General features: G+C 44.3%; 1 protein-coding gene across 5 annotated transcripts in view; it reads left to right on the top strand.

The window, feature by feature from the left end:
* The first annotated feature begins 632 nt into the window (after positions 1-632).
* The window catches only part of DENND2B (DENN domain containing 2B), a 294,903-nt gene continuing 280,770 nt past the window's right edge, over positions 633-14,765 (top strand). For 3 of the 5 annotated variants that reach the window (XM_074954988.1, XM_074954997.1, XM_074954994.1), the window contains exon 1: positions 9,719-9,872. The gene's annotated coding sequence lies outside the window, so the exon portion shown is untranslated. Of the gene's footprint in view, positions 770-9,718; positions 9,956-14,765 lie in introns of those variants that run through there. The other 2 variants (XM_074954990.1, XM_074954989.1) reach the window with 2 other exon arrangements.

Below are 14,765 nucleotides of genomic sequence, written 5' to 3'. Positions count from 1 at the left end.
GGGCCGCCCGGCGGCGGCACTCACCGCCTCTCGGAGCGGCGCGGGGGAGGAAGCCGCAGGGCGGCTGGCTGCACAGCTACAGGCGGGCGGGGAGCAGCGCCTCCCTCCCCGCGCTTATGAAGGCCCGGGGCGGGGGCTGGGACCGACTGCAGCCGGAGGCGCCGCGGCCGCCGCTGCTGCTTCCCTCGCCCCGCGCGGGCCGGGGCCTGCGCGTGGAACACGGACAGTGCATCACAATGCGCGTGCGCTGAATGGCCGCCGCCGCCGCCGCGCGCCGCCTGCCCGGGGCTGCTCCTCCCGCCCCGCTGCGGATGCGCCCCCCGCCGCGGTAGGAGCTCAGCCCCGGGCCGGTTCCCAGGGCGGGGGTGGCTCTCCCGGTTCTGTAGCAGGGGCTCCGCCTCGGGGAAAGCGCTCCCCGGGCCCCGCAGCGGGGTTTGCTCGACCCCGTGCGGCTCCCAGGGGCGATGCACCCTCCGCTGCAGCCGCTCTCCCTTAGGGCTGAACTTCAGTTTCTTAGCCCAGAAAGAAACCCTCTTGTCATATTAACAATATGAACGTCCCCAAGGCAACCCCGAGCAGATTATAATCCCTGCTAGGTAAAATTCCTTGAAATTGTGTTAATCCTCTTTGTCAAGTGCAGGGCTCCTCCTCCTATAACTCAGTGGTTCTCAACGAGGGGTACATGACCCAGAGATCTTACAAGGGGTACATCAACTCATCTAGAAATTTGCCTCATTTTACACCAGGCTACATAAAAAGCACTAGTGAAGTGAGTACAAACTAAATTTTCATACAATGACGTGTTTATGCTTTTCTGTATGCTATACACTGAAATGTAAGTACAATATTTACAGTTCAGTTGATTTCTTTTATAATTATATGGTAAAAATGAGAATGTAAGCCATTTTTCAGTAATAGTGTGCTGTGACACTGTTGTATTTCTATGTCTGTTTTGTAAACACGCATTTTTAAAGTGAGATGAAATTTAGGGTACTCAAGACAAATCAGACTCCTGAAAGGGGTACAGTAGTCTGGGAAGGTTGCTCTAAATGACTCCAGATGAAATGTATCCCATTTACAAATAAAATGATTGTTTTAGTTTGTCAGACCTGCAAATGCAGCGTGGGCTCCCAGAGCTAAGCAGGGCTCTTTCCATCTCCTAGACCATCCCTAGTTTTGTAGACCAGACTGTGTTTGTTGAAGATACACAAGCTGGAACAGAATCTACAGCTTAATCAGTCATAGCAGTGTTGAGTCTGCAAGGTGAACAGTCATAAGAAAAGCAGTAAAAAAAAGTTAGTTTTGTCACTGAAATCAGCAGGTGGGACAATAAGCACAAGGCTAGATCTGTTGAATAACAAGTTTTATGTAGTCATTTTTTGAGAGTACCATACAACTGCTCTTTAGTCATTAACAGCAGCAGGGCGGGATTTAGGGACAGGTGACCCAGGCGCTCTGGGTACTGGGCTTGGGGGGGGTGTGTGTGCTGTTTTTGGTGTTAACTACAAAAGGGAAAATAGAACGTTTGAAGTATAATGTTTCAGGTATTCTGTATGTGGATTCATTTTTCACTAACCTCCTAGACTGTTCTGGACCTTTGTAGAATCTCATGGAACCTTCCAGACTTTCTGAGAACTACATTTTCCTCAAACCTCCTAAAATGTCAGTCTAACGGATATATAAAGGCAGGACATGGCCAGCCAGTTAGTGAGATATGAGAATGAACTGAATTGAAGGGAGAGCCCAGCTGTGATATTGTGAGCCTTGTTTTATTCTGTAATTGTGAAAGTGTACTTGTGTTTTAAGACTTGAAGAGTGTAAGTAGCGACTGATTAAGGACATATTTACTGAGACACGAGAGAGATATATTGAACTCCTATCTACGCAACAATATAAAAGAAATACTGTTACTACTTTTGCCATGCTTAACACCGAACATCGACTTTTGCTCTCCCTAATACTGTCTGTTTTCCCCTGTAGAAAATAAAAGATGTCCCAAAGAAGCCTGGGAGCTCAGTAAGCGAAAAGCTTAATTGCAATCTAGTTTGCAACAACGGGTAAATTTGATGGGAAAATATCTGAACCAGAAAAATGTAGGGTTAACATTCTAAGGCTGTCACCTAGTATAACACTATTTAATACTGGTCCAACCAATGTTGGTGCACAGTTCAATTTCTTGATGTTAGTACATTCCAGTTATTCTTAAAATTAAAAAGTTAAGGTATTTCAAAGTTTAACAGAAGTTTTACTAACTCAGAGCCCTCCCCATCTAGTTCCCCATCTCTGGCTGTTGGGGATTTTTGCTGCAAGCAATTGCTGATGGGCAACATGCTATTTTAGGCAATTTCATCATACCATCCCTTCTATAAATTTATCAAGCTCAGTGATGAAACAAGTTAGGTTTTTTGCCCCCCACTGCTCCCCTTGAAAGGCTATTCCGGAACTTCACTCCTCTGTTGAGTGGAAACTTTGGTCTAATTTCAAGCCTAAACATGTTGATGGCCAGTTTAAATCCATTTGTTCTTGTCTCAGCATTAGCACTTAATTTAAATAACTCCTTTCCCTCCCTGATATTTATCCCTTTGATGTATTTATAGAGAGCAATCATATCTCCCCTCAGCCTTTGTTTGGTTAGGCTAAACAAGCCAAGCTCCTTAAGTTCTCTACATGTAAAAGGACTTGTATCTCATTTAAGCAATATTATACACAGTGATTTAAAGGTTTCAGAGTAACAGCTGTGTTAGTCTGTATTCGCAAAAAGAAAAGGAGTACTTGTGGCACCTTAGAGACTAACCAATTTATTTGAGCATAAGGTTTCGTGAGCTACAGCTCACTTCATCGGATGCATACTGTGGAAACTGCAGAAGACATTATATACACAGAGACCATGAAACAATACCTCCTCCCACCCCACTCTCCTGCTGGTAATAGCTTATCTAAAGTGATCACTCTCCTTACAATGTGTATGATAATCAAGTTGGGCCATTTCCAGCACAAATCCAGGTTTTCTCACCCTCTGCCCCCCCCCCCCCCCCACAAACTCACTCTCCTGCTGGTAATAGCCCATCCAAAGTGACCACTCTCTTTACAATGTGTATGATAATCAAGTTGGGCCATTTCCAGCACAAATCCAGGTTTTCTCACCCCCCCCCTTTTTTTCCAAAAATCACACACACAAACTCACTCTCCTGCTGGTAATAGCCCATCCAAAGTGACCACTCTCCTTACAATGTGTATGAAAATCAAGGTGGGCCATTTCCAGCACAAATCCAGGCTTTCTCACCCCCCCCCCCCCAAAACACACACACACAAACTCACTCTCCTGCTGGTAATAGCTTATCCAAAGTGACCACTCTCCCTGCAATGTGCATGATAATCAAGGTGGGCCATTTCCAGCACAAATCCAGGTTTTCTCACCCCCCCCACCCCCATACACACACAAACTCACTCTCCTGCTGGTAATAGCTTATCCAAAGTGACCACTCTCCCTGCAATGTGCATGATAATCAAGGTGGGCCATTTCCAGCACAAATCCAGGTTTTCTCACTCCCCCACCCCCATACACACACAAACTCACTCTCCTGCTGGTAATAGCTTATCCAAAGTGACCACTCTCCCTACAATGTGCATGATAATCAAGGTGGGCCATTTCCAGCACAAATTCAGGTTTTCTCACCCCCCCAACTCACTCTCCAGCAGGAGAGTGGGGGGGGTGTGTGTGGGAAAACCTGGATTTGTGCTGGAAATGGCCCACCTTGATTTTCATACACATTATAAGGAGAGTGGTCACTTTGGATAAGCTATTACCAGCAGGAGAGTGAGTTTGTGTGTGTGTGTTTTTTGGGGGGGGTGAGAAAGCCTGGATTTGTGCTGGAAATGGCCCAACTTGATTATCATACACATTGTAAAGAGAGTGGTCACTTTGGATGGGCTATTACCAGCAGGAGAGTGAGTTTGTGTGTGGGGGGGGGGGCAGAGGGTGAGAAAACCTGGATTTGTGCTGGAAATAGCCCAACTTGATTATCATACACATTGTAAAGAGAGTGGTCACTTTGGATGGGCTATTACCAGCAGGAGAGTGAGTTTGTGTGGGGGGGGGGGCAGAGGGTGAGAAAACCTGGATTTGTGCTGGAAATAGCCCAACTTGATTATCATACACATTGTGTAAGGAGAGTGATCACTTTAGATAAGCTATTACCAGCAGGAGAGTGGGGTGGGAGGAGGTATTGTTTCATGGTTTCTGTGAATATAATGTCTTCTGCAGTTTCCACAGTATGCATCCGATGAAGTGAGCTGTAGCTCACGAAAGCTTATGCTCAAATAAATTGGTTAGCCTCTAAGGTGCCACAAGTACTCCTTTTCTTTTTGCGAATACAGACTAACACGGATGTTACTCTGAAACTTCTCACAAAATCACTTTCTGTGCAACCATTCCTCTTTGGTGGTATGTTTAAAATGATATGAAGAAAAATGACCACACTTCATGCAGCCAGTGCTTGCTACATAATGCGAGTGCTCTGAAGTTGCACATCTACTTAAAGAGCACAGAGTCCTTGTCCAGTTTTGGAGCGTTGCTGCCATTGTGTTCTCCTGACAACTCTAAATGGTGGCTCAGCAAAAACATGTAACTATAATGTAATTTGTCATTGCATTAAGTTGCCTTTTAAAATGAACAAGACAATAACACTTTCAAGGACATTTAACTAGTTACTTTTACTGTGGCGTTATCAGAGTATATGAGACTACAATATTACTACTATTCAATACCACAAAAGATATTAAATAATTTTCAGGGCTGCATTGGAGCCAGCAAAAGCACAGGAAAGCTAAAGGCTTGTCTCATTCCAAGTATGCTGAGTTTTAGTTTGATGTTGAGATATAAACCCCTTAAACTTGTGGTTTATATGGCATTGCTGAGAGACCCTTACCTAGAAAATTGAACCTTGTCCACACTACAGCATTGTGGCATTGAAGGCACTGTTGCAAGTTTCTGGAAGGCTAGTGACATACCTCAGGCCTGATTGTCCATTCTACTCAGGCCTCTTTACACTGTTTTGATAGCAAAAAGATTGTAAAATAGGCATATTTGTCCATCAGGGAACATCCCCAGTGTAGTGGGACTCACATTGTCTCTACACCATCTGGAATCAGGGCTACACCACTCCCTCAGAGAGGTCTGTACAGGGGCATGGCCACAGTGTTCCTGCACTCTGGCTATTCTCAGCTGTCGGAAAGCCCCTTGGAAGCTGTTGCAGCTGAGTGTATGTTAGAGCAGTTCTGAGGGTTTCTAACCTATGCTGGGGAGGGGGGTCATAGAGGGAGGAGCAAAGTGGGCAGACAAACCTTCTTTACATTCAGTTGCTGTTCCGAGTGCAGCTTGGCTGGAGCCAACAATCAGGCATGTTGGCCCTGATTTTCAATTCCTCCATCCCTCTGTTTTAGGCTTTGCCTGTCTAGCTGTAATCTATCCAGCAACGGAAGAAAAGGACCCCCTCTTAACTTACATTTTATCAGCATCTCTCAATTGCTTCATTAGAGCAGCAGCCAGCTGCTTGCCAGAAACTCACTCTGTAATAAACAAGCCTTTCCCAGCTGGCCTGAAGGGATAACTTTAAGCACACGCTTAAGTCTCCCTCTTCAGCAATGCACTTAAGCATGTGCTTAGGCCAGGGGTGGGCAAACTTTTTGTCCCAAGGGCCACATCTGGGTATGGAAATTGTACGGCCGGCCATACATGCTCACAAAATTAGGGTTGGGATGCAGGAGGGGGTGAGGGCTCCAGCTGGGGGGTGCAGGCTCTGTGGTGGGCCAGAAATGAGGGGTTCAGGGTGCAGGAGGGGGCCTCTGGCTGGGGCAGGCGGTTGGGGTGCAGGGGGCAGTGAGGGTTCTGTCTGGGGGTGTGGGCTCTGGGGTAGGGCAGGGGATGAGGATTTGGGGTGCAGGAGGGTGCTCTGGGCTGGGATCAAGGGGTTTTTGAGGGCAAGAGGGGGACATGGGCTGGGGCCGGGGGTCGGGGTGCAGGCTCCAGGTGGTGCTTACCTCAGGCAGCTCCCAGAAGCAGCGGCATGTCCCCCCTCCGGCTCATACGCAGAGGTGCAACCAGGCAGCTCTGCATGCTGCCCTGTCCGCAGATGCCGCCTCTGCAGCCCGCATTGGCTGTGGTTCCAGACCAATGGGAGCTGCGACGGCAGCACTTGGGGCAGGGGCAGGGTGCCGAGCTCCTTGGCTGCCTGTATGTGTAGGAGCTGGAGGGGGGTTGTGCTGCTGCTTCCGGGAGCCGTGTGGAGCCACGGAAAGCAAAGAGCGGGGCAAGTCCCCGACCCTGGTCCCTGACTGGAGCACCAGAGCGGGGCAAGCTTCAGACCCTGCTCCCCGGCAGGAGCTCGAGGGCTGGATTAAAATGTTTGAAGGGTCAGATGCGGCCCCTGGGCCATAGTTTGCCCACCCCTGGCTTTGGTGCTCTGCTGGATGGGGCCTACACCAGCAACTGGGATGAAAAACAAGTTGGTTCAGGTGTTTTCAGTGTATCTGTTTAATTTGTTTTACATGATGGTGAGAACAGTCAAGAAAGATCTTCCCCATCCTCCCCAACCCCCAGTTCCCAAAAGCTGGGCTTCTCTCTTTGGGCAGGATTTTCAATGTTCATTTTGGACAGCTACTGAGACTAGAGGCTCAGTCATCAGTACCTTGTTTCTTTTTCAAATGACAGGGTAAGCGCTTTGCAAAATTAATTTTTTTTTTTTAGCACTTTAGAAGACATCTAAAAGGTGTGTGACATGGGTGGCTGCCCCGAGTTTCAACAGCTAAGGGTGTCCCTTGGATGTATCTATATAATAAAATTCCAGGATTGTCACTCTTGTCTGTGCATCATTCTGAAGCTTAGAATGTCTGTTGAGTCTGTGTGAAGCCAAGAAAAGAGCTATAAGCAAGGCTGAGAGCTCTTCCTGTTTACAGCATGACCCATGTTTTTCGCAGGAGTGGGTGGGTGAGATTCTGTGGCCTGCGTTGTGTAGGAGGTCGGACTAGATGATCATAATGGTCCCTTCTGACCTTGATATCTATGAATCTAGGTTCAATTATCACTGGGATTTGTGGTCTGTTCCCATCCAATTTTAAATTTTCAGCCATTTTTGGCTTTTTTAGACTTTATTAATTATCCCCATATGACAACATGGGCTTTCACCTAGGAGGTGAATATTTATCTCCAATTGCATGGACAACTTATTTTGGGACACCCAGTCCCTGCTCACTGTCTGATTACATATAGGCTGTCTCTGGTTCAGAACAAACTTAGTACATATAAGACTTTATTCTTGCCTTGCATAAAAATAAGAGAGAGACAAGGTGGGTGAGGTAATATCTTCTACTGGACCAACTTCTGTTGATAAGAGAGAGACACGCTACACTGCATATAAAAATAACAATAACTTTAATCTATAAATGATTAATATGTTGCACTTATTTATTGCCTTTTATCTGAGGCTTCTCAAAGTGCTTTACAAATATTAAAGTCTTGCAAAGCCCTTATATCTCTTTTGTTGATGAATAAACTGAGGCACATATAAGTTATGTGTTGTAACTAAGGTGATACAATCGGTCAGTGTTAGAGTAGGAAACTGCTGATTCTCATTCTGCTGGTCACTGTGTTACAGCCATTTACGTCTTCAGGATGCTGCATTTTGAAATAGCCACTATTGCATGGGCATAATATGGGAAGATATGGGATGGAACTAACAAAAGCTTCTTCTATGTCCTTTCCTTGGTTAGAAAAGATAGATTTATTCATTTTTGTTCCTGCCATGATTTGTCATGATATTTTTAACAGCAACTTTTTAAATCAGAGTTAGTTCAGTTATTCTCTGTGCGTTGTAACTTAAACTCCGACCATTTTTGATGTACAGTGACATAATACATTTTTTGCAGCTGAGTAAATACATCTGCTACAAGAAGGCTGACAGCTGAAGTGCTTTGAAACACATTTTAGCATTAGAAACCAGATGAGTGTTGCACTTATTTCCTTTATATTCTTTTTCTGAAATGTAAGTGGGTTTGTGAAATGCCAGACAGCTATATCATATTTCCTTGTCATGTGGGACTATACTGTCTTGAGATATCAAGATTCATCACCAGTAACTTATTTGTATGTGTGCTGTGGAAGCTAAGAAAATCTCTGTCCCCCCTGTTTTGATTCAGTAAAGCAGGTAAGGAGGTAAGCATGTGTGTAATTCTAACTATAGGATTAGGTCCCATTGAAGTCAATGGGATTTAAGCACATGCATAAAATGAAGCAAATGCCATAGGGCCAGAATTTTAAAGGTATTTAGGTGGCCAATTCCCCTTGAATTAAGTGCCTGAATACCTTTACAAATCTGGCCCTTGTGTTTTCCTGATTTGGTGCCTTTCTGATCTTTTCCCTTTCACTTAACACGTCATGATGTGATTTATCTCTATATAAATATTTACCTATGCAAGACTTTTGAGTTTTTGTCACCCCCCCATTAATTTCACAAATAAACCAATTGGCTATTGCAGCTAATTGCTGGCAATGTGGGTCTTTAATAGGATGATCCATATTTATATTACATTAAACATTGTGGGCCAGGTTCTCAGTGGTAAATTTCAGTGCAGCTACCCACTGGTGTAGGTGCACTGAAATCAATGCTAAGGATTTGGCCCATAAGGTGCTAGTGTGCTCTGTGGGTATTCAAAAGACATCTAGAAAAGTGGCACCATGTTCTCTTTGCCAGGTACACCATTCCAATATCTTCATGTTCCCTTAAATTTTGGTGTGTCTCTGATCGCACAACTGGATCAGTGCGGGCTCCATTTGGGTGTAGGATCAGGGTCTCACATTTATTTTGTCTCTTAGTGGCTATAGGGCTTAGGACCCATAGTTGGACAGTTTTGTTCCCATCCACTAGGGAGGAGTTCATTACAGTATTGTTATGAGTAAGGCTAGCCCTAGCAGACTGGAGCTGTACAACAGATACCATTAATGAAGTTCATATGCATGCCATTTCCTCTCCCCTCTCTTCCCCATCCTTTGGAGATTTATACCGTGACCTTAATACTCTTTCATTATGAGTTTGGAGAACTTTTTAGATTTTTGTAAGTCGGTTCTCTCACCCCAAGCTCTCACAGTTTCCATGCATACTATCAGATTCACTTCTTCTCCTATGATTAAAACCATGTGGTCTACATGAGGGTCTGTGTCTGTGTATGAAAATGACAGAAAGTTGCAGTTTGTTTTGCTCCTGACAACGCTGGCTTCTCTAAAAGAAGAGGTTTTCTTGTTTAATACAAATAATAAATAATACAAATAAAATACAAGAGTCCACTTAAAAATAAATGAGGGCAATAGTTCCCCTGTCTTGCTCATTTCAATCTGACCCCAAGGACCACGGAGTATTGCCCTTTGCTGCTGCCTGGGGGGATTGGTCCCCTCTGCCTGGCCAGGATCCATATGCTCCCTGGGGCTGTCACTCTGCAGACAATCCAAAGCTTCGCATATCTCCCTGGGACTAGAAATCAGTTTGGGGGTTGCGTGCTGGGGAGGGCAATGACTTCTCCTTTGTGAAGGCAGCCCTTTTTTGTGGCGTTGGCTGCAGCAGAAGCCAGGAAGGCTGTGATTAGGGAGCAGGTTCCTTTGTTGGCTGCTGGGTTACTGGTTCCCATTAATCTCCCGCACTGGCCGCTGCTGTCTCCACTTCCTGTCTTTGCATATTTCTCTCTCTCCCTCTCCCTCCCCCTCTTCCCAGCTTTTCCAAAAAGCTGCCTCTGGCCAGACTAGGAGATCAGAACTGGAGGCGTCCAGCGAGCTGCAACAGCTGGAATTTGCATCTGCATTCTTTCGGCTCTGGGCAGCAGCCTAGGTAAGAGCCTAAAACCGTGCTGGGGTGTGTATGGGAGATTAACTAAGTCTCCTTTCTGCAGGGGAGATGGAGGCAGAAATCTGGTAGGTGACTCTTGGTAAGATTCATTATCTCTGTGCCCTAAGATCCTTCCTCCTCTCTGCTCGGTACAGGAGGGGACAGGGAGTGTGTGTGTTTTAATGAGCTGCTGGCTTTGTGTGGCTGTGTAGAACAATAGATATTAGCAGCTAGCTGGGGAGCGGGCTGCAGAGGGTCAGGAAAGTGTGGAAGGAGATTCCTGATGAGCGATCTTCACACTCCCACACTCAGCGGTGTCTTTGTGTCTCCCCGGACACTGGGAATTCTTTGTGTCTTAAGCTATATCCCTCTGTCACTAGTTTGGATGGATTTTGAGAGGGACTTTGGTAAGAAAGTCTCTCTTCCCCTCCGTTTGCTTTTATTGCGCTGTGCAGTGGACAGGGGGCGCTTGTGCATCACTTTGATTGTGTACCTTTCATACTGTGCTTCAGTACTAAAGCTATTTTTCTTCTAGTGTATTGTTTGTTCTCCTCAGATATCAATTGGTTATGTCACCAAACCCAGCTGTCAGGCTTTTTCTTTTTTAAAGAAAGTAAAAGATATTTTAAGGTTGCCCTTCTGGGGAAAAAAGAAAGTGTTTATGATAAGTTATAACTATATTTGCACAAGGATGGAATGTTGTGTGGTATGGGCACTTAAAAGTAGCATAGAGTTTTATTCTCTGGTTTGGAGACATCACTGCACATGCAGGCCTAGGTCCTCAGCTGATATAAATTGCCCTAGCCTCTTCAGTGGAGAGGTGCTAATTTATGCCAGCTGAACATGTGGCCCATAGTTTTAGAATCTAACAGTGTTGCTTCTCAGCCTTGATCCATAGAAGTAAGGACAGCTGTAAGAATTTGTCTTTTCTCCTCCATGCTCATTCACACAGCCCAGCCAGCTGAATATTTGCACACATATTATAAAGAGTAGATGAGCCACCTGGACTTGAATAGAAAAGTTTGTGATCCCAAGATAGACTGAGCTGAAGAGCTAAAGGAACTGCTTCAACAGTTCATTTGGTGGGAAAATCAGATGTACTTCTCCTGGATTGTTACCAAGTGCTTGCCTCACGAAGGAGCAGGAGGTCACTGCAACCAAAAGAGTAGCTGCAAAATATTACAGGGCTTTCTCATTGTGAGTCCAGTCTTACTACTGAAATGCACTTTTGATCTTGTTATCCCGTCTAAATGTACCAGGGTTCATAGCACAGCTTGTACAGAACATGTCAATAATAATGTTGGAATAACACAATGTTTAGCTGTAGTCCTCTTTTATTATCATATGGGCTTTTTTGGGATCGTTCTCCTGATGTCTAGTTCAGAACAGTCTCTTGGTATTTGAGTGTATATAGCCAATGATTAAATCATCCAATAATATCCACCTAGAGTAGTCAAAACTGATGGAAAATAAAGGAAGAAGTTGTGTTGTTAACGTAAATAATTTGGTTCTAGGACTTTTCCTCGAATGAAATAGGAGTGTATTAAATAGTGTTTTAATTAGTGTGTTTTGATTTTTTCAAGATTAACATATAGTCAGTGTGTGGAAATATTCCTAACCTAGACTAGGAATGACAGGATCTCAGATTTAAGAATAGTATTGAGCTGGTGATATATGTAATTGCGGTGTCGTCATTTGTTTTACATGTTGATTATCAGGCTACACATCAGACCAGAATTTTCTATTAGTTGGCAGGTTGAATACTGGAAATGGCTTTAATCACATTAATTATTAAAATTCCTTTAGTTTTGAGACTTCAGGAAATTATTGCTGTTATTTAAAGGAAAACTGCAATTCATTAAAATATGATAATCCCTTTGTCTAGTTAACAAAACATGTATGTTGACAATGATTTTTTTAAAATGGATAAACTTCATATAGTAATAGGAATGACTAAAGTAGCAGGAAGCTGCCATGCTTGCTTGTATGGTGACATAGGGCCCAGGTCTGTCATCTTGAAATTGCACTGTTAGCTCCCTTTAGCAGTCTATTATTTACTTAGCTATGTATGGGATCAATTGTGCCTTTAAGGCTGGCGGCATGTTAAAGCTGTCTCTCTTCAGTGGGTGTTCCAGGAGACATTAAGTCTCCCAGGCACAGGGGAGCATGGATGCTGCTTCACATCTTAAAGCTGTACAGCATGCACTCCACTTCTCTGACAGCCAGCTGACAGTGCAGAGGTGGGGAAGGATCATGGCCTTGTTTTCTCCCCACTTCTTTTAGGGTGGCTCGTGCCATTAGCCATGAGCAGCCCTGGTGGTTGGCTTAATGATTGCAATTGTAGCTAGGATGGGACGCAAGGAGAGAGGCTCCCTTTATCCTTCTCCACCTTTGTGGATGCATGTAGAGTCCAGCCTCAATCCATTCCTCGGAAATTAGAACTAATCACTACAATTTTCCTTTAAATGAATGACTTTTAAAATGTACCGTATCCTTTTTTTTTTTAAAGGACCCCTTATTAGTGGTGACCTTGTAAACCATTGTGTAATCTGTGGACTTTAATGTGCCATGCCAATTTATCCTGGGTTGAGAAGCCTTGCCAAGGCCTTGATGGAATAGCCTGATTTTATTGTTTTCATTGTGTTCCATAAACATCTAAGACCCTCTGGGAAGAATCATTGGGGCGGCTGGGCCTCCTTTTTTAATTGCTGGTTAAATAAATGTTGCCAGTTTAAAAAAAAAAAAAGTTACTTAGGATCTGCGAGTGACGGGAACTGCTGAAGTACGTTTAGCAAGTCGAGCTATTTTTAGGGTTGGGATATTTGAAGAAATGAGGCTAACCCCTTGTAAAGAGGTCAGCTTTCAGTGCATTGAAGGGTCTGCATTTTAACTGTAAAGCATAGCTGAGTTTCCTGCAGTATTTTTTCACTTGATTAGGGGAGAAAGGATGGGCTTTTCGTTAATATACATAGGTGGGAGTAAGGGGACCTGAGTTCTATTTCTGGCTGCACTGAAGATTTTCTGTGTGGCTTCTGTAAGAAGCATAATCGTGGTGGGCCTAATTCACCCCTGGGGGAAAAAGCATGACTCCACTGAAGCCCTCAAAAGAATGTATGGCAGTAGGGGCTTGGTACTTCAAGATACTGAACCTCTTCTGTGATGTACTGAGCACCCTTCAGTTGAGGTTGAACCCTACTTCAGGGGAAGTGTGGCTGTTCTATACTGGTTTAATGTGTGTGATCATGGCCCCAATAACTATAACACCCTCCAACTTATTCACAGCTAACTAAAGGAGCATGGATACAATTTTAAAAGTTCCTAAGTGATTTAGGTGCCTAAATCCAATTTTCAGAAGTGACATAGGCACTTAGATCCTAAATCCTCAAAGGTATTTAGGTGTGTAACTCTCATTGATTTCAAGTGAAGGTAGGTGCCTAAATACCTTTGGAGGATCTGGGCCTCAGGAGCTTAAGTCTAATGGAAAATCAGTAGGATGTAGGCTCTAAAGTGCCTAAGTCACTTTTGAAAATGCATGACTGGGGTACCTTAGTCACTTAGGAGCTTTTGAAAATTTTACTGTTGCTACTAAATTCCATGGGAGAAGCACTTGCTTTTGGTGGTAATGCTCATGTGTTTGCTCTCTGCTGATGACTGTGGTGTCTCTGTGTATGTGATCACAGTTCATTACACTCAGCATCTTGTGTGGTTAGGCTTTTTTTTTTTTTTTTTTAAGGTGGGCAGGGGACCAAAGCTCCTTGGTCTTACTATGCTATTAGAACTTCCCATATGATCACTGAGCCAAATCAGGTTTCAAACCAAGCTTCTTCAGTAAGTCTTGTCCAATGCAAGCAAAACCAAATTCATTTTACTTTACAAGTTACTTCATTTTCTCATGCCAGATGCCGTGTGTGTTACTTTTGTCTCTCAGTTGTACAGTGTATGTAACTATTGCTTTTCATTTGTTTTGGTCCGCACTTGGGGTTTGGTTGGCAGTGCAGATATTGACAAGTTTGGGGAACTGAAACCAAATATTTACATTCTCGGTTTGGCCCAGTTCTTGAGCTTGTAAATGCTCCCAGTCATATTAAACTTCAGAAAGGTTATTGGAGACCTTGCCAATCTCTGCAGAACAACCCCCTCCCTCCTGCCCTCTCTGACCTGAACTTTCCTGTTTGCGAAGGATTTTGGATTCACTTTTTGGACACAGCTACCTGCTGAGACTTGATGCTCTGCATGCTCACCCTGATCTGATTGTCAGCAGTTCTTTTCCCATATCTTGTTCTTTGTTCCCTTTACACATGGCATTTTTGAAAGCTGCTAATGCTTGCTGAATTGACCTCCATGGTGACTGAAATCCTGCTCATAGATGAGGTGCAGCATAGGTTCTAGGAACACAAGCTTCCCTATATTGCCTTATGCCTCAATCCTAATCCAAAGGGGCTACCTCTAGGTTAGTTCAGTTTCAATTTGAATTCAGTCCTTGGCTTCTCTGTTGAGATTTCAAACAAGGAACAATTGGTACCAACTGTGCCGTTAATTTTTTTTAAAAATGTTTAACTTTATTATTATTTGGTTGGTGTCACTCTGGCACTTTGAGTGCAGAAGGTGGGGGCCTGCAAGGACTCTAAAAATTAATACTGGCCACTACAGGCTTGTATTAAACTCCCAAGGTTACAGCTTTTCTCTGACCTTGGATTGGTAGATGCTGCCACCACCCAAGTTCAGAACCCCTTTGAGAGCCCAGAAAGGCACACTTGGGAATTCCTTCCTGTGGGATACCCTCATGCCCCTTCCGGGGAAGAGCTGAGAAAGAAGAAGGGGGGGGGGAAAGGGAGGGGGGGAAATCAGCTGTTGCCACCAACTAATTAAACAACATATGCACAGACCTCTTAGACA

This window comes from Natator depressus, chromosome 6 (genome assembly GCF_965152275.1).
Source record: "Natator depressus isolate rNatDep1 chromosome 6, rNatDep2.hap1, whole genome shotgun sequence".
Classification (NCBI taxonomy): domain Eukaryota; kingdom Metazoa; phylum Chordata; order Testudines; family Cheloniidae; genus Natator; species Natator depressus.
This window is presented reverse-complemented; position numbering and strand designations above follow the sequence as displayed.